This window comes from Hemiscyllium ocellatum, chromosome 30 (assembly GCF_020745735.1).
Source record: "Hemiscyllium ocellatum isolate sHemOce1 chromosome 30, sHemOce1.pat.X.cur, whole genome shotgun sequence".
NCBI lineage: Eukaryota > Metazoa > Chordata > Chondrichthyes > Orectolobiformes > Hemiscylliidae > Hemiscyllium > Hemiscyllium ocellatum.
Genome location: NC_083430.1, coordinates 47,840,132 through 47,859,431, shown reverse-complemented (window position 1 = coordinate 47,859,431; position 19,300 = coordinate 47,840,132). Strand labels below are relative to the sequence as shown.

The 19,300-nt window shown below is 42.2% G+C and overlaps 1 protein-coding gene across 2 annotated transcripts in view; it reads left to right on the top strand.

Moving 5' to 3' along the window:
• Window positions 1–19,300, top strand: part of nkain1 (sodium/potassium transporting ATPase interacting 1) — a 573,165-nt gene that overhangs the window by 174,948 nt on the left and 378,917 nt on the right. The gene's annotated exons all lie outside the window — the stretch shown is intronic.

The window sequence follows — 19,300 nt, the reverse complement described above, 5'->3', positions numbered from 1 at the left end:
GCTTAGATTTGATCTGTTGTTTGTGGGATCGTTTAGCTATGTTTTTCACTTGTTGCTTACGCTATGTGGATGCGAGTAATCCTGTTTCGTAACTTCACCAGGTTGACATCTCATTTTAAGGTACGTCTGATATGGATCCTGGCCATCTCTTCTACAAATATCATTCATTTCCACCCTAATTGTATGTCAAACCTTCAATCGTAGTCTTCCATTTCCCTTTGCACACTCCTTGACTGTCCAATTATATCTTCCGGTTTCCTCGCTCTTTCCGCATGTGCTGACTGATCCTCCAATCAGAATTTCCTTCTTCCCACTCATTGCTGTTGGTTTTGATGCTGAACTCCCAGCTGCCTTAATGAGATCTGGTCCTCTTCTGCAGCTCGGTGACCTTTGAACTAGGAGAGATCTGAGCGTAAAAGGAGGAGTGGGGAAAGGCGGAAGCAGTGGGAGTTTTACTTGACAGACGCGATTAGAAAATAATGATGAGGGTGAGCTTTGCCTCTGACTAAATCCTGGGAATGTTTAGACTGAGCCATAGAAATTGGACTTGGACACCTCCGTGCTGGCAATGGGCAGGGTACTGACTCCAGTTCTCAGGATGACCAGAAGCTGGGCAATCAGATTGGAACTGGATCACCTAGGCACAGAAACTCTTTGTTGCCTGCCTAATAACTGGATTGGGCACTTGGATTCGACTGTTCCCATGAAGACATCCCAAATTCGAAGGTCAAAGGTAAGAAATCTGAAGATAGGAATGAGAGGTGGAATCTGCACTTGGCTTAGAAGAAGTCTCCTCAAAGAGACCAATCAGGAGCTGGATTCGTGATTCATCCACTTGAGACAACAATGTCACTGTGAAGCTTAATCCTAACGGTAAACCTGACACCATAATCCTGATAATTTAACCCCAGTTCCAAACTACTCATCTCAGCATAATCAAAATGGCCGCAGTAGCAGGCAAGGCAGCACTCTGGGGCTCCAGACCCTGTCTGCTTCTCACTACCAGGCCTGCCACATCCTTTTTTCTCTTTTTATCTTCTTCTTTTCTTTTTCATCTTCATCTTCATTTTTTCTTCTTTTCGGCGGTGATGGTGAAAGAAGGCAGCATTGCCAGCGGTGAGAGTGGGAGCAGACAGCCAGGGGCAAGATTGAACCCTTGCAGAACCTAGAACATTATAGTGCAGTACAGGCCCTTCAGCCCTCAATGTTGCACTGTCCTGTGGAACCAATCTGAAGCCTATCTAACTTACAGTATTCCATTTACATCCATATGCCTATCCAATGACCATTTAAATGCTCTTAAAGTTGGTGAGTCTACTACTATTGCAGGCAGTGCATTCCACTCTCCTACTATTCTCTGAGTAAAGAAGCTACCTCTGACATCTATTCTATACCTATCACCCCTCAATTTAAAGCTATGTCCCCTCATGCTAGCCATCACCATTCAAGGAAAATGGCTCTCGCTGTCCACCTGATCTAACCCTCTACCTTATATGTCTCAATTAAGTCACCTCTCAATCATCTTCTCTGTAATAAAAACAGCCTCAAGTCCTTCAACCTTTCCTCATAAGACCTTCCGTCCATATCAGACAACATCCTGGTCAATTTCCTCTGAACCCTTTCCAAAGCTTCCACATCCTTCCTATAGTGCAGTGACCAGAACTGTACGCAATATTCCAAGTGTAGCCACACCAGAGTTTTGTACAGCTGCAGCATGACCTCGTGGTTCTGAAACTCAATCCCTCTACCAATAAAAGCTAACACTCCATATGCCTCCTTAATAACCCCATCAACCTGGGTTGTGACTTTCAGGGATCTATGTTCTAAAGTGAATCACATCACACTTTTCCACACTAAACTCCATTTTCCACCTTTCAGCCCAGCTCTGTCCCTCTGTAACCTGCAACATCCTTCAGCAGTATCCACAACTCCACTGACCTTAGTGTCATCCGCAAATTTACTAACACCTCCTACGCCCTCATCTAGGTCATTTATGAAAATGACAAACATCAGTGGCACTATAACGGATGCTTGTGGTACACCACTAGTGACTGAACTATAGGATGAACATTTCCCATCAACCACCACCCTCTGTCTTCTTTCAGCTAGCCAATTTCTGATCCAAACCGCTAAATCACCCTCAATCCCATGCCTCCATATTACATGAGGACTGAGTGTCCAGTGTGGCCAGGCATTTATGGACTGTGATGTTGAATGTTAATTGTGTTTCTTTGTTTTTCTATATTTTTTATTAAGAAGGACTGTAATGTTTAACTTTTTAACTTTGTTTTCCTATTCTTTCTGCTTTGTATCAACGTTCTGTGCTGAGGTACCATTGTACCTGAGATGGTGCTGTCAGTGGCGACTTGTAAACTTGTCACTGTACACCTGTGAATACATGTGGGGAGAAATCTAATTCAATTCAAATGCAACATTTAACCCTACCCCAACCAAAAAACCCAAATAAACAAATAGGCTTCAGCAATGGAATGATAGATAAAGATTTACTGATTTATTTCTGCAGACACCGAGATCCAGATTTATATGTACAATATTGGCATTGCAATCTTTCTCACAATTTCATTTAATATTCTTCATTTCTTTTATGTAACAGTTTTTAAAATGTGCATATCAACATGACTATTCCAAAAATGTGAACCAGTAAATAATATTGAAGAACATAATTGAATCTGGACCACTCTATGAAAATGATCTTCTATTGTGTGAATTGTACATAAAATTGTCTAATCACTGCTACGTGAACACACAGTATTACATTACGTGAGCCATCTTTCACATCATAAGGTGGATTTCTTCCAGTAACAGATCCTGTGTAGAACAACAAAAATGTGTAATCACTCTCATAAAGTTCTAATTTTTAATGTAAGGTATATGTTTAATTATAAATGAAGAATTTTATTCATGCTAATACATAATTTTCATTTACAAACATTAATTGTGGGGCTGGGTGGAGGTAGATGACTGAAGGTTTGCTGAGGGTACTTCATACTCTCCCCCAGTGTTGCTTTCTAGCACAGTACTTCAGGATGAGGATCTAATATATGTGTTCCACACAACAACAGCATGCCTCTTCAAACAATCAGACTGATGGTTCCTTACTGAGGCGTGCAATGTCTAAACAGGAAGCATGAATTATAATATTTAATTCAATGGAAAAATCACTTACAGAATATAAAATGAAGTGAGGAAAGGCAACATATGAACAAAAATCAGCAGTATGCCATTTGGCCCTTCGAGTCTGCTCTTCCATTCATTGAGATCATGGCAGATCTGATTTTGAGCTCAACTCTACATCACTGCATATCCCCTAATAATCTATCATCCCCTTGATCAACAAGAATCAATCTGCCTCTGCCTTAAAACTTCTTAAAGATTCTGAAACCACTGCCTTTTGAGCAAGGGAATTCCAAAGACTGACCACCCTCTCTGAGTAAACTGTTACCACATCTCTGTCTTAAACAGGTGACACCATTTTGTTCAATTGTGACCCTTAGCCCTAGATTCTCCCACAGGAAGAAATATCAAGGCAAGATGATATGAGGGAAAAGATTCAAAGTAAGTTGACAAAATTTGTGTTTATCTTTCAAAACAGTAATTAAAATGCAAAGATTGAGAACCTACATTTATATAAAATTATTTTCAGTGCCAGAGAGATTATTTGAGAGTAGTTAAGATTTAATACACCATTACAAATCCATTTACATCCAATTGTACCAACCCATTTGTTTGTGATGTGGTTAGTGGTTGGAAACCACAATGTCAAATTCGCCATGAATTTGAATGCAATCTCTGGGCAAGGTGCATCTTTTTTTGAAGAGCAGAGCAAACTCAGGGTGGGGGCAACTTCCTGCTATCTGCATCAAATTGCTTCCGTGTGGTCACCGGATGTTGCTATTCTCTTATTCCATGCCTGTGTGCATTGTTAACTTCACTATTCGAATGCTACATTTCGGGATATTGATGTGCCCATACAAGCAATATGTATGTGCTCTGCTGGAATGGAAGGAAGTAGACTACAAGACCAAGGTAGGAATGGTCCTTATTGTGGTGATTGGAATGAGATCAGCCAGTTGGACCTCTTAGAATATGAGCTCCCTGATGGGGGCTGTTAATCTGGTCCAACCAGGGAGCCCTGGCTGATATAAAAGGGTGAATGAACTAGGTAAAAACAATGACTGCAGATGCTGGAAATGAAGGCTTTTGCCCAAAATGTTGATTTTGCTGCTCGTTGGATGCTGCCTGAACTGCTGTGCTCTTCCAGCACCACTGATCCATAAAAGGGTGAATGTCAGTGATATTGATAATATATTTAACCTGTCTAGTCCTGTCGGAATTTCAAGTGGATCTCTCCTCCATCTAAACGTCAATGTATATATTCCTACACAATCCAGTCTTTCTTTGTACGTCAGTCCTGCCTCTAAGAATCATTCTGGTAAACCTCCACTGCGCTCCCTCCATAGCTATAACGTCTTCCTTTAGATAAGGCGACCATAACTACACACAGTATTCCAGCTGTGGTCTTACCAAGGCCTTGTACAATTGCACTAAGACATCCCTGCTCCTGTAGAGAAAATGAGGAGTGCGGATGCTGGAGATCAGAGTCGAAGAGTGTGGTGCTGGAAGAGCACAGCAGGCCAGGCAGCATCCGAGGAGCAGGAGAGTCGATGTTTCAGGCATAAGCCCTTCACCAAGAATGAGGACTTCCTGATGATGAGCTTATGCTCGAAACGTCAATTCTCCTGCTCCTCGGATGCTGCCTGACATGCTGTGCTTTTCCAGCACCACACTCTTCGACTCTGATCTCTAACATCTGCAGTCCTCACTTTCGCCTTGTTATTTGAACAGTTTGAGTTATATTTTGAAGCTATCTCCATCCATTCCCACAAGCTGGTTAATTGTATTTGAATCGACTCCCTCCTCAATTATTAAATGATATTAACTTCTGAAAAACACTCTCATCTAGACAATAACAGTTTTCACATAACTTGAAATAATAAGAATGAGAGTGATCTTCCCAGTCAAAGTGATCCGGCTGTGTGAAATTAAGGTTCTGCAGTAGACTGTGCTGGCTGACAGGTTAGGATGAGATAGCAACAGCAAGTTTCCCTTTACTGTTTTGACATTTTAGCGGTCATTATTTCAAGGCAGTTTCTGAATGTTTGGATTCTACACCCACAGAGAGGCTGTGGATTTCCATTTATTACTTATGTTCACAACTGAGCTATAGAGAGTTTTTGGAAAGTAAAGGAATTGAGAAAATCAGGGTGAGCCAGAAGGTGAAATCTTTGATTTGTTAAATTACTGTTGCTCCTGTTTCCAATGTTTTTTATGTATCGAATTATCACCTATATTGTAGGAAAGATGTGGATGCTTTGGAGAGGGTTCAGAGGAGGTTTACCAGGATGCTGCCTGGACTGAAGGGCTTATCTTATGAGGAGAGGTTAACTGAGCTCAGACCTTTTTCATTGGAGAAGAGGGGGAGGAGAGGGGACCTAATTGAGGTATACAAGATAATAAGAGGCATAGGTAGAGTCGATAGCCAGAGACTATTTCCCAGGGCAGAAATGACTAACATGAGGGGTCATAGTTTTAAGCTGGTTGGAGGCAAGTATAGAGGGGATGTCAGAGGTGGGTTCTTTACACAGAGTTGTGAGAGCATGGAATGCGTTGCCAGCAGCAGTTGTGGAAGCAAGGTCACTGGGGACATTTAAGAGACTATTGGACATGCATATGGTCACAGAAATTTGAGGGTGCATACATGAGGATCAGTGGTTGGCACAACATCGTGGGCTGAAGGGCCTGTTCTGTGCTGTACTGTCTATATTCTATGTTCTATATTGGCCTTTAAGATGTTATTTAAAAACTGCCTTTACCCATTCTTTTAGTCGGCTGTCCTGGTAACATCTTATGCAGCTTGGTGTCAAAACCTGTTTAATATCACTCCTCCCTTGGGTGTTTGACTACATTAAACAGTATATATAAATGCACATTGTTGTTGTTGTGGAGGAATGGACCATTGAGGAGAGTCTGGCCCGCTTATGTTTGTGAGCTCCTGAGGAGGAAGGAGATGATGTATCGAGCATTTATTTGTAAGAGAAATATAATGGCTCTAACCTCAGGTGGAACGAGCAAAGAAAGCCTATTGTTTATCCTTGATCCTATAGCCATTGATAAAATTGCTGATGATAAAATAATGGCACAGTGGCTCAGTGGTTTGTGCTACTGCCTCACAGTGCCAGGTTCAATTCCAGCCTTGGCTGACCATGTGAGATTTGCACATTCTCCCTATGTCTGTATGAGTTTCCTCCCATCGTTCAAAGATGTGCAGGTTAGGTGCATGGGCCAGGCTAAATTGCCCATTGTTGCCAGAGATATGCAAGCTAGGTGGGTTAGCCATGAGAAATGTAAGGAGGGAGGTGGGTCTGGGTGGGGTGCTCTTTGGAAGGTTGCTGTAGACTTGATAGACTGATTGGCCTGCTTTCACACAGTAGGGACTCTGAGTGTGGTCAGTGAGGCAAAGTTGCTCTTGATCTTACAAGCCAATGGCTAGCGACAAACGCTGGCCTTGAAGGCCTCCTGCTCATCAGTATCTCTTTCCCTCCCTCATCATCTCAAATTTCCCCATTGGACACAACCTGACAGGCCATGGCTAAGTTGCACCATTTACCTGGTTATTCAAACTCTCACATGTTTCGCTTTGCGAACAGCTGCAGTCCCAGCAGTGCCCAGCACTCCCAGTGGTGCTGCTGGTCGTTTGTTTGGTTTGCAGCTCTTGAGGTGGTTGGACATCCTGTCAGCTGGGTGTGAAAGCCACAATCTTGAGTAGTAAACTGCTCGTTGAGGGCAAATTCTGATCTCGGTGTCTTGGCCAACAGAGGAGAGCTTACTCCAAATTTTGGCCTGGAGTGGCAGATCCACCGAAGCCATGAAAACCTATGACAATGGTGTCAAGACCAAATGTCAAAATATTGAATAGAAGGAGACCATTTCCCCGGTTGTTTAAATGGTAGAAATTTCCCCGAGGTGATGACATTTGACGTTCATGGATTGAATTGTACCAATATATGCAGATGTAATTCACTTTCCATTGAAAACCCACATTGTGTGAAACTCTGGAATTTTTCAAGTTTTTCTGGGAATCCTAATGTCCAACCTTGACCATTAATCTGTGAATGTGGGAAAATAAAGTGAGCTGCTTGAAAAGAAAAAGAACGCAAATTTTCTTGAATTTGGGATCTTCAAATTGTCCATTTCTGTCTTTATTATATTCCATGACAGAATTTTTATTAACATTTTTTCTTTTAAAAACACAAACTAGTGGTCTCGGTTATAGGAGATAGTGCGTTTGTTTTCACTTTTTTTTTTGGAAATATCTCAGTTTCTTCTCTGGTGAGATTGACGTTTACTGAGTATCTTGATCAGATTAATGTTCTACAAGTCTAATGTGTTACATTCACTTTGATTTGATCTCTCCTTTGAGCAGGCTAGAATATCAGCTCCGAAGACTGGAAGGTTCCGAACAACCTCTTTCACTGACTGTATTCAATTAGTTTGCTTTGATAGCAGTATATGTGCCTCCATTTTATCAATAGCAAGAGGATCAGGGATATGCAGTGTGAATTCCTCTCTTATTCCTCCTGACATAACATCCCATATCTTCCTCTTCACTCTCTGCACCCTCAATGTGTCCGAATCGATGCTCGGTCCACCAAATACTGTGACTCCTTCTTGTTCAGCACCTTGCAATCATAAACATTCCTTACTGTCCTCACTGGACCAGCCCTCCACAACATCAACAATGTGCATTTAAAAATTGTGTTGCTAAATCAGGAGGAGGCAATGGCCAAGTGGTATTGTCGCTGAACTGTTAATCCAGAGACCCAGGGAATGTTCTGGTGGCTTGGGTTTGAATCTTGTGATGGCAGATGGTGGAATTTGAATTCAATTTTTTTTAAATCTGGAATTAAGAGTCTATTGATGACCATGAATCAATTGGTGGAAAACCCCACCTGGTTCACTAACTTCCTTTTGGGAAGGAAACTGCCATCTTTGCCTGGTCTGCATATGACTCTAGACCCACAGCAATGTGGTTGACTTTTAACTGCCCCCGGGCAATTAGGGATGGGCAGTAAATGCTTCCTAGCCAGTGACACCCTCATCCTGAGAATGAATGAATTAAAAACATGAGGCATAGGTCAGACTACAGCTCAAATACAGTGAATATTTGTGGGCTGTTTATCTAAGGAAAGTTACTCTGGTGTTGGAAATAGTCTGGAGGAGGTTCACTCGGCTGATGCGAGGTGTAGAGGGGCTGTCTTAGGGGCAGAGGTTGAGTAGATTGGGCCTGTAATCCTTGGAATTTAGTAGAATGAGAGGCAACCTTATTAATATTTACAAAATTCTTGGAGGAGTTGACAAGATAGATGCAGAGTTTGATTCCCTTCATGGGCTAATCTAGGACCAGAGGACATAGTCTCAATGTAAGAGGTCACCCATTTAAAACAGAGATGAGGAGGAATTTATTCTTTCAGAGGGTATTGAATCTGTGGCATTCTTTACCATATAGGGCTGTCGAAGCCGGAACATTAAGTATATTCAAAGCTGCGATAGACAGGTTTTTAATCCGGCAGGGAATCACGAGTGATGGGGAAAAGACAAGAAAGTGGACTTGAGATTATCAGATCAACCATGATCTCATTGAAGAGTGGAACAGACATGATAGGCTGAATGGCCTACTTCTGTACTTCTTGTCTTGTGGTCCTTAATGTTGTAAAGTATCAAAGGGAGGAGTGATGTCAAACAGGATTTTAACACTGAACTACTCCTGACCAAAAAACAGGGTAAAGAGCTGTCTTTTAAGTAACAACTTAAAGAGTAAGAGAGGGGACTTTAACAAAAACACAAAAACATGGGAGACAAGAGCAGGAATAATTTAGTAAAATTAATGACTTCACCTTCTGGTGTATTCCCATTTATCTCAAATCCCTCAGTAAGCAAAACTTATTGGCTGCAATTGTTAATATTTTTAACAAATGGGGAGCTACAGCCCCTGTGGAGTAGAGAATTCCAAAGCTTCACAAACCATGTGAAGACATATCTCCTCCTTTCAGTCCCGCATGACTGATCGCTGATCTAGAGGTGATAGCTCCTTCTAAACTGGCCATTCAGGGGAATCAGGCAGTTCAATGAGATTACCTCTCATTCTTCAAAATTCTAGGGAATGAAAACCCATTCTACTCAATCTCCCCTCATAGAACAGCCTTCTCACCTCAGGAACAGAAGTGGGGAGTTTTTTTGGGAGGCAATACAAGGAGATTACAGCTTTTGCTGTAATCCAGTCTAAGGCACGGCTGCTAGTAATTAATTTGGGAATGCACAAGAAGCCAGAGAGATCAGAGCAATGTCGGGCAGGAGAAAGTCATGAGATAGAAAAAAAAGCGAGTGATTTGATGGATCTATTCTTATCAATCTTACAGGTTTTTACAAATTGAATTGGACGTTACCCGAATCTCTGCTCCCTGATCAATTGTCTCTTTTATTCTTTGACTGAGACAGGATGCTGCAGTGTGGCTTTGGACATATACTCAGATGTTATAATTCTGTCACGTTTCTCAAATAGTAATTATTCAAACTGTGATTTTGTACAATTGACAAGTCCAAGGTCAAACCTAGTATCCCAAAGTGAGATGGTTTCTCCTCCTGACGCAAGGATTCTGGATGTTATTTCCTGAATCTTTCACACTGGGATGGGAATCCATCCCAGTAGACAATTTATGTTCCTATAGCGACTGTATTGTAATAATATTAAAGCTGTTTCACAGGAGTATAGTTGTGTCTTTGGGTGCAATTGTGAGAGTCAAAAATGGTTAGTAACACTGACTGGAAACTGTGTATGAATGCTGCTGGAGAGTAAAGGAAGTTATATTCTTTCAGTGGATAGCTACTGAACGTGTGCAAAATGACAATGGCGTAGCGCTGTCAGATCACAATGCCCTAGTTTCAAAGGCTCTGGATGGGATCCCCTGTCATATTATCCTCTGTATACAATGAAGCCTGTTGGTGTTCACCCATTAGTGTGTTAAAAACACATCACTACAGTGGATGGGATAGGAGTGGGTACAACCCATAAGACACAGGAGTAGAATTAGGCCATTTGGCCCATCAAGTCTGCTTTGGAATTCAACATAGCTGATGGGTTTTTCACCCCATTCTCCTGCCTTCTCCCAGTAGCCCTTGATCCCCTTACTAATCAAGAACCTATCTATCACTGTCTTAAATATACCCAATGACTTGGCCTCCACAACCCTCTGCAGCTATAAGTTTCATGGATTCACCGCATTTCAGCTGAAGAGGTTCCTCCTCATCTCAGTTCTAAAGAGTCTTCCCTTCACTCTGTGTCTGTGCCCTCGGGTCCTAGTGTTTCCTATCCCAATGACCTAGAAGCTGAATGGCAACATTGCCAATACTATCTTCATTAATCAAGGCACTGGAATGCCACAGGTACCTGTAGGAATCCATCCCAGCAGACAATTTATGTTCCTATAGCGACTGTGTTGTAATAATATTAAAGCCGTTTCACAGGATTATAGTCAATCATTTGATTCTGAACGTTGTGGAAAAATCAGAACTGGTGGCCAAAAGCTTGGTCAGAGAGAGACATTTTCAGAAGGGAAGAGAAAGAGGTGGAGGAGTTGATGGAAGGAATTCCAGAGCTTGGGAGTCCAGGGAGCTGAACAGAAAGCTGCCATAGGGGGGCTGTGATGGCAAGAGAGAGAAACCTGGGAAAAGGAGCAGCCAAGAACTGGGGAATGCAGCCTTGTGTTTCTTTGTGAGCTCCCTGCAGCATTTTCTGAAGGTTAATTGGGTAACAGTTAAAGCAAACGAAAAGAGCACCCATGAATCAAATTGCAGCCTGTGTCACGGAATTGTCAAAATGCAGAGTGTCCTACCTGGTGAGGATTTGATGTCAGTGGGATGTCTGGAGTAGAACAGCTATTTATGTAGCACTTAAAGAAAAGGACAGAGTTTCTGCAAATGGCCTACGTATTCTTACAAAATGTCAAGGATCTTTCCTGCTGATTTTTACGGTGGCTGATGAACTCGTGTCTCAATGTTCCTCTGTAATGAAAGGATTTTAACAAGCTGCTCTGCTACCTGTGAAAAATTACATCCACCAAGACTGAACATTTCCTATCACTGCCTTCATTTTATCCTCAGTTAGTTACTGTGCCTTCAGCTCATGCTGCTAACACACTGTCTGCAGGCTCTAAAAAGCCAACTCCGTTGTCACCAATGATAGCTGCTTGGTTTTACCTCCCAGTTTCTCCTGAAATCTGTCAAGTTAAATCTTGTTTCCAGAACTGAGCACCTGTAGGTATGGAATCCTATCTTAACCACGGTCAGGTAGATGGTTGACTGCTAGGAATAGTAGGAGGGTAGTGCAGGAGTCTCCTATGGCTGTCCCCATCTCAAACAGGTATGCAGGTTCGGATAATGTAGGGTGGGATGGCCTCCCAGGGACTGGCTCTGTTGTAAGGAGGGGTCTGTCAGGTTCCAAATGGTTGATTGTGATAGGGTACTGTCTAGGCTGGGGCACAGATAGATGTCACTGTGGCCGTCAGGATGTGTTGCCTCCTTGGTACCAGGGTTAAGGATGTCCCGGAGAGGGTGCAGAATATTCTGAAAGGGGAGAGTGACTTGCAGGAGGTCATTGTACATGCTGGTACCAACAGCATAGATAGAGAAAGGAATGAGATTCTGCAGAGAAAATGTACAAAACAGGACAGGAGGTTAAAAGTAAGTCCTCAAGGAGAGTAATATCTGGACTACTTCCAATACCACATGCTGGTTCGAGTAGGCATTGATGGTTAGTGCAGATGAATCTGTATATCTGTGCTTTTAATTTATGTTGCCGAAAAAATGAACCTTCCCACTTCCCAACCAGTCCTTTACCTGTGAATAACCTCCCCCAACCAACTTTTGAAAGTTCCTGTCTAATACTGTACGTATGAACCTTACTCCAACTGAGAACTTTAGCTTTTTGATCAATCCTATCCTTTTCTACTATTTTAAAACTGATAAAATTGTGATCATTGGCCCTAAAGTGCTCCCTCATTAATACCTCAGTTACTTGCCTTGCCTTATTTCGCAGGAGAAAGTTAAGGTTTACACTTTCTCTAGTAGGTACATCCACAGATTGAATAGGAATGTTTGCGTGTGCACACTTAACAAATTCCTTCCTCTTCAAGCCCTTCACACTATGACAGTCCCAGTCTATTGGAAAATTAAAATCCCCTTGATCAGATGGGCTAATGGACCAAGGAGTGGCAGATGGAGTTTAATTAGATAAATGCAGGGTGCTGCATTTTGGTAAGACAAACCAGGGCAGGACTTATACGGTTAATGGTTGGGTCCTGGGGAGTGTTGCTGAACAAAAGGACCGAGCTGTGCAGGTAAATAGTTCCTTGAAAATGGGGTCACAGGGTTGACAGGGTGGTGAAGAAGACATTTGGCATGCTTGCCTTCATTGGTCAGTGCATTGAGTAAAGGAGTCAAAAAGTGTGGTGCTGGAAAAGCACAGCCGGTCCGACAGCATCCGAGGAGCAGGAGAGTCAACATTTTGAGCATATGCTCTTCATCTGCATTGACTAGAGGAGTTAGGAAGTCATTTGGCAGCTGCCCAGGACATTGACGAGGCCATTTTAGGAATACTGCAATCAAATCTTGTAGCCCTTCTAGAGGAAAGTTAAACTTGAGAGGATGCAGAAATTATTTACGAGGATTTGAGCCATAGAGAGAGGCTGGATGGACTGGAGCTTTTTTCCCTGGAGTGTCTCTGGAGGGATGGCCTTATAGAGGTTTATAAAACCATGAGGGGCATGAACAGGGTAAAGAGACAAGGTCTTTTCCCCAGTCAGGGGAGTCCAAAAGTAGAGGGTGTACATTTAAGGTGAGAGGGGAAAGATTTCAAAAGGACCTGAGGGGTAACCTTTACACGCAAAGGGTGGTGTGTACATGGAATGAGCTGCCAGAAGAAGTGGTGGAGGTGAGTACAATTGCAAGATTTAAAAGGCATCTGGATGTGGTTCATATATAGGAGACTAGGACCCGTGGACACAGCCTGAGAATTAGAGGGGGTAAATTCAGAACAGAAATGCAGATACATTTCTTCAGCCAGAGAGTGGTGGGCCTGTGGAATTCATTGCCGCAGAGTGCAGTGGAGGCCGGGACGCTAAATGTCTTCAAGGCAGAGATTGATAAGTTCTTGATGTCACAAGGAATTAAGGGCTACGGGGAGAATGCGGGTAAGTGGAGTTGAAATGCCCATCAGCTATGATTGAATGACGGAGTGGACTCGATGGGCCATATGGCCTTACTTCCACTCCTATGTCTTATGGTCTAATAGGAAGGGTTTAATGGAATATGCGCCAAGTGCTGGCAAATTGGACCAGATCAGATTGAGATTTCTGATAGGCATGGACAAGTTGGATCAAATGGTCTGTTTCCATGCTGTATGATTTTGTGACTGTACGTGTTCAAGCACAGAACCTCTGTTATCGCCTCACTGCAGTCGTACTTTGTCAGAGGTTCCATCGTTCAGATACATTGTGGCCTGCCAGTGTATATTGGCATACGCTGAACATTGAAGATCACGTGCCATTATTCAAAGGGCTTTTGCAAACTTCCATAACTATTCTTATCTCCAAAAAACACCAAATACATAGCAATGTTTGCTTTTAAGTTGCTGTTTGTGAAGTCTTTCTGAACAGCTACTGTATTTGCCTACATATTGGTTGCAGCTCAAAGCAATTCATTGTATTTGAAGCGCTTTGAGAGGTTTCTGAAAGATGTTATTAAGGTGCTAGATATTTCTACCAGTGATCCAGTGCAGCTGATTTTACTCCATAAAGCAAACTGCCTAGCTGAGCCTGACCCACATTAAAGACTGTGCATTAATTCATCTGCCCACACTGCCTTCTCTGGATCCACCAGAAATTGCAGCTGGTTGTAAGAGTCATTAATACAAGTAAGTTTAGACATGAAAATTGATTGCTTGGGTTTCTGGCTGGTCTTTAAGCTCTGCAAATCAGAAGAGAATTGAAGGGAAAATATTGCCTCCAGTGTTTTTACTCAAAGAATATGGCTATCCTATCGTAGCCTCATTCAACATTCAGAAGTTCATGGGAAAAGATTGCAGGATTAACGCTTAAAATTTTAACCCTCGACTTCATCAGCTAATCAAGTTGTTAAGAGAATTGCAGAGATATCATTATAGCCTACGTCAACTAGTTTATCTGCTGGAAAATATTGGAATTCAGAATTTGTTGTATACACTGTTAGAGGCAAGGTAAGAGGAATGTAATAGCTTTCTGTTGTCCCATTACTCCGTAAAGTGTAGCATTTACTTAAATGTTTTACCTAGTTACTAAGATGGCCAGTTGCAAAGTATCAATGTTGGGTTTATTGGAATAAATGAACTATCAAACAGATTTGTTGAAACATCAAAACTATTGATTTATTATAAAAGCTGACTCACTTGACAAAGATCCAAAGCTGATTATCACTTTGTTTGAAATGTGGAAGTACAAATATTTAGCCTTCTGTATGACCCAAAACACACGGATCTCTACACAAGCCAATTAAAGGAAAAATAAAGAATGTTTCTCTGCAAGAATTAATCATGGAAACAAAACACTTTGACCAAATACTTGTTAGTTCTTGGAAAATAAGACCATGAAACATATGAGCGTAAGTAGGCCATTCAGCCCATAGAGTTTGTTCTGCCATTCAATGAGACCATGGCTGATTTGATAATCCTCAACTCCACTTTCCTGCCTTTTCCTCATAATCCTTGATTCCTTTCCTGATTAAAAGTCAATCTATCTCAGCCATGAATATACTTAATGACCCAGTCTTGACAGCCCTCTGTGGGAAAGAATTCCACAGATTCACAATTGTCTGAGAGAGAAAAAATTCCTCTTGATCTCTGTCTTAAATGTACAAGGTTATGCCCTCTGGACATAGACTCAAATTAAAATAAGATTTAAAAATTAATAAGATTAATATTAAAAATAAAATTAGAAGTTGTGAAGTCTTCCAGATTGTTTTTAGTCTGGTGTCCTTGTGCACACAGACAGCCCAATATGCACAGAGTTATCGTTAGTGTCTCTCCTGATGCAGTTTGTTCAGGAGATGTTGATGGGAAGTCTTGTCAACACTTTTCAGGGAGAATTGCTAAGTTCTTCAGTTTTCATACAAATTCTCTTGACTTTTCTCAAGGGGTCAGAAAAGGCTAAGCAGAGATTTGTATCTCGTCAAAAGGTACACTCTAATTGAATTCCAAACAATATCAAGATAGCCACTGCTCCTGATAGCCATAAACACAGACATGTGACTTCCAACTGAAGTCATCCAGTAAATGTAAATTTAAGAAGTGTGTCCTGGTAACCATTTTAAAAAAACAGGTCCAGCAATCTATTCCATACTCCAAATGAACCATTAGTAATAATCTTTTAGCCAGGAATCTTAAAAACAATGAATAATAGAAATTGTCATTATGATATCCAGCAATGCAAGACCAAGAAGAGGCTGTTCAGCCCCTCAGATCTACTTATTCATTCTAGTAGATCATAGTTGATCTGCATCTAATGCCAAGGAAGATTACTAGTGGAGTTACCCAAGTACCCTTGCTTTTCCTGACAAAGATTAGTGATCCAGACCTTGGTGCATAGTGGACAACTTCACAGTCTGCAAATGACACAAAACTTGGAAGCATTGCAAACTTTGGGGAGCACAGAGTAGAACTCCAAAAGGACATTGACATATTTGTGGAATGGAGAGTTAGGTGACAGATGGACTACAATGTGTGGAAGTGTAGGGTGATGCATACAGTTTCCTGTACTTTATTAATTGGGACATTGAGGGAACAGAGAGGTTTTGCTGAAATTCTATGAGACACTATAAGGCCTCAGCTAAAGTATTGTGTACGGTTCTGGGGGCCATACATCAAGAAGGACGCGAATGCTTTGGAGAGCATGCAGAGGTGGTATATGGGAATGGTTTCAGAGATGAGAAACTTTGATTCTGAGGATAGACTGAAGAAATTGGGACTGGTTGCTTTTGAGAAGACTAGGAAGAGATTTGATAGAAGTTTTCAAAATCAGAATTCAAAAATGGACTGAGGAGAGTTGGGGGGTTGGGCAAGAAAAAGCCTGGGCAAGAAGGGTTAGGGAAAACCGAAAAGCATGTGCAGTGGAGATTTACCAGGATGCTGTCTGGATTGGAGGGCATGTCTTATGAAGAGAGGTTGAGTGAGCTTGGGCTTTTCACACAGGAGAGAAGGAAGGGAGGTGACTAAATAAAGGTGTAGAAGGTCGTGAGAGGCAGCCAGAGACTTTTCCCCAGGGCAGAAATGGCTGTCATGAGGATTCATAATTGTAAGGTGATTGGAGGAAGGTATAGGGGAGATGTCAGAGGTAGGGTGTTTATGCAGAGAGTGCTGGGTGTGTGGAATGCACTGCCAGTGGTGGCAGTAGAATCAGAGACGTTAGGGATATTTAAGCAACTGCTGGACAAGGATAGATGGCAATAAATTGAGGAATGTGTCAGTTAGGTTGATCTAAGATTAAGATAAACACTGAGCACAACATCATGGGCCAAATGTGCTGAACTGTTCAATGTTCTGTGTTCAATGTTCTATGTTCTACAAGTAGCCTAGACGAAGTAACAATGGAGAAACTAACCACAGTAACAAGAAGAATGTGAATGAGAGGAAGCAGATTTAAAATAATTTACAAAAGAAGCAAGTGCAATGTGAGAGTATTTTTTTAATGCCGTGAATAGTTAAGGTCTGAAATGCAGTGCCTGGAAATGTAGTGGAGACAGGTTCGATCAGGAAGGCAATAAATGATTATTTACAAAGAAACAATGTGCAGGGTTATGGGCAAATGGGAGAAGAATAGCACTAAGTTATAAAGCTCAGTTGGAGAGCCAGCTTAGACACAGTGATGAGGTGAGGTGCTGTTTGTGACCTTGAGTAACTTGGCTTAACATGCAATGCCAAGACCATGGAAAGAGATGCAAGTCATTCAGCCTCTCAGGTTAGGTCAGGACTGATTTTTAAAACAATATAAATCATGAAAGTAGTTCAAATGTAGATATTTATAGACCCTTTTCTCTCTTGCCTATTTCTGAACATGAATTTTATTTGCTGTTTTTAGATCATTGCATGCTATCAATAGTCTATTCTTGTAGAACAGAGTGGTGTAAGGATTAAGTATGATCCCAGTAATCTGCTTTACAGATTTACACATCTTTCTGCAGTGATTGCAACAAGGTCAGCCTCCTCAGAGAATATGAGTTCCCTGATTGGGGCTGTTAACCTGACAATCAGGGAGCCTTGGCTGATAGATACAAAGAGGAGGCAGAAGTGAGTACTGCAGATGCTGGAGGTTAGAGTCAAGACTAGAGTGGTGCTGGAAAAGCACAGCAGGTCAGACAACATCCGAGGAGCAGGAAAATTGATATTTCAGGCAAAAGCTTCCTGATGAAGGGCTTTTGCCCGAAATGTTGATTTTCCTGCTCCTCAGATGCTGCCAGGCCTGCTGTGCTTTTCCAGCACCACTCTAACCTCAACTGAGATATAAACAAGAGTGTCAGATATCCTGTTCACTCTGAGAGCTGGCACTGAAGGAGCTGGATCAGTGTCAGTGACTCTCCACATGTAAATAAAAGGTATGTTAGTGATGGTTTAGTGGCCTGTGTGGAGTTATTTCCACATTGAAGAGCTTCAAGGATATGTTTTACCCTTGCATTTGACAGTCATAGAGTTATACAGATGTACAGCACAGTGAAGGACTCTTCAGTCCAACTCGTCCATGCTGACCAGATATCCTAAATAAATCGAGTCCCATTTGCCAGCATTTGGCCCATATCCCTCTAAAGCCTTCCTAATTGTATACCCACCCAGATGCCACTTAAATGTTGTAATTATACAAACTTGCAACACTTCCTCTGGCAGCTCATTCCGTTAATACTCCACCCTCTTTGTGAAAAGTTTGGCCGTTAGGACCCTTTTAAATCTTTCCCCTCTCACCTTAAACCCATGCACTTGAGTTCTGAACTCCCCCATCCCACGGAAAAGTTGATTTACCCTATCCCTAGTTCTAGGCTCCCCGACCCTAGGGAAAAAACTTTGCCTATTTACCCAATCTATGCCCCTCATGATTTTATAAACCTTTATAAGGTCACCCCTCAGCCCCTGACGCTCCAGGGTAAACAGTCCCAACCTGCTCAACCTCTCCCTATAGCTCAAACTCTCCAACCCTGGCATCATCCTTATAAATCTTTTGTGAACCCTCTCAAATTTCACAACATCCTCCTTATAGCAGGGAGACCAGAATTACATACAGTATTCCAAAAGTGGCCTAACCCCACCACCAGAGATATATTTCCCTCCCCACCCCTATCAGTATTCTGCAGAGACCATTCCCTCCGTGACTCCCTCGTTAGGTTCACGTTCCCCCCACCAACCCATCCTCCATTCCTGGAACCTTCCCCTGCCACTGCAAGAGGGTGTAAAACCTGCACCCATACCTCCCCCCTCACCTCTGTCCAAGACACCAAAGGGTCTTTACACATACAGCAGAGATTTTTGTGCACTTCCAATTATGTCATCTACTGTGTCCGTTGCTTTTGATGTGGTCCCCTCTACATTAAGAAGACAAGACACCAACTTGTAGAACATTTCAGGGAATATCTCTGGGACACACACACCCAACAACCTCACCGCCCTGTGGCTGACCACTTCAGTTCTCTCTCCCACTCCACCAAGGTCTTGCAGGTCCTGGCCTCCTCTCCTGCCAAATCCAAGCCACCTGACTCCTGAAGGAAGAACGTCTCATCTTCCAAGGAAAACACCAAGGAATGCAGAGAAGAGCAACCGTTGTTGGAAATGCATTGATCCAAATGGAGCGAGAAAAGAGTGGTGGTTTTACACGTTGTCAGGGTGCTCGCCAGCGCAAGATGGTGGAAGACTCTGCAGTATGAGTCTGATGTGATCTACCCATGACTGCCAATCAAGACTGCAATTATATCCAGAAACTTGGAAAATAGGAGTAGGGGTAGGCCATTCAACATCATGGCTGATCATTCAACTCGGAGTCTTGTTCCCAATTTCCCCTCGTGCTTAGATCCCTTTAGCTCAAAGAACTTACACCGAACTCCTTCTTGAAAACATTCAATCGTTTGGCCTCAATAACTTTCTGTGGCAGAGGATTCC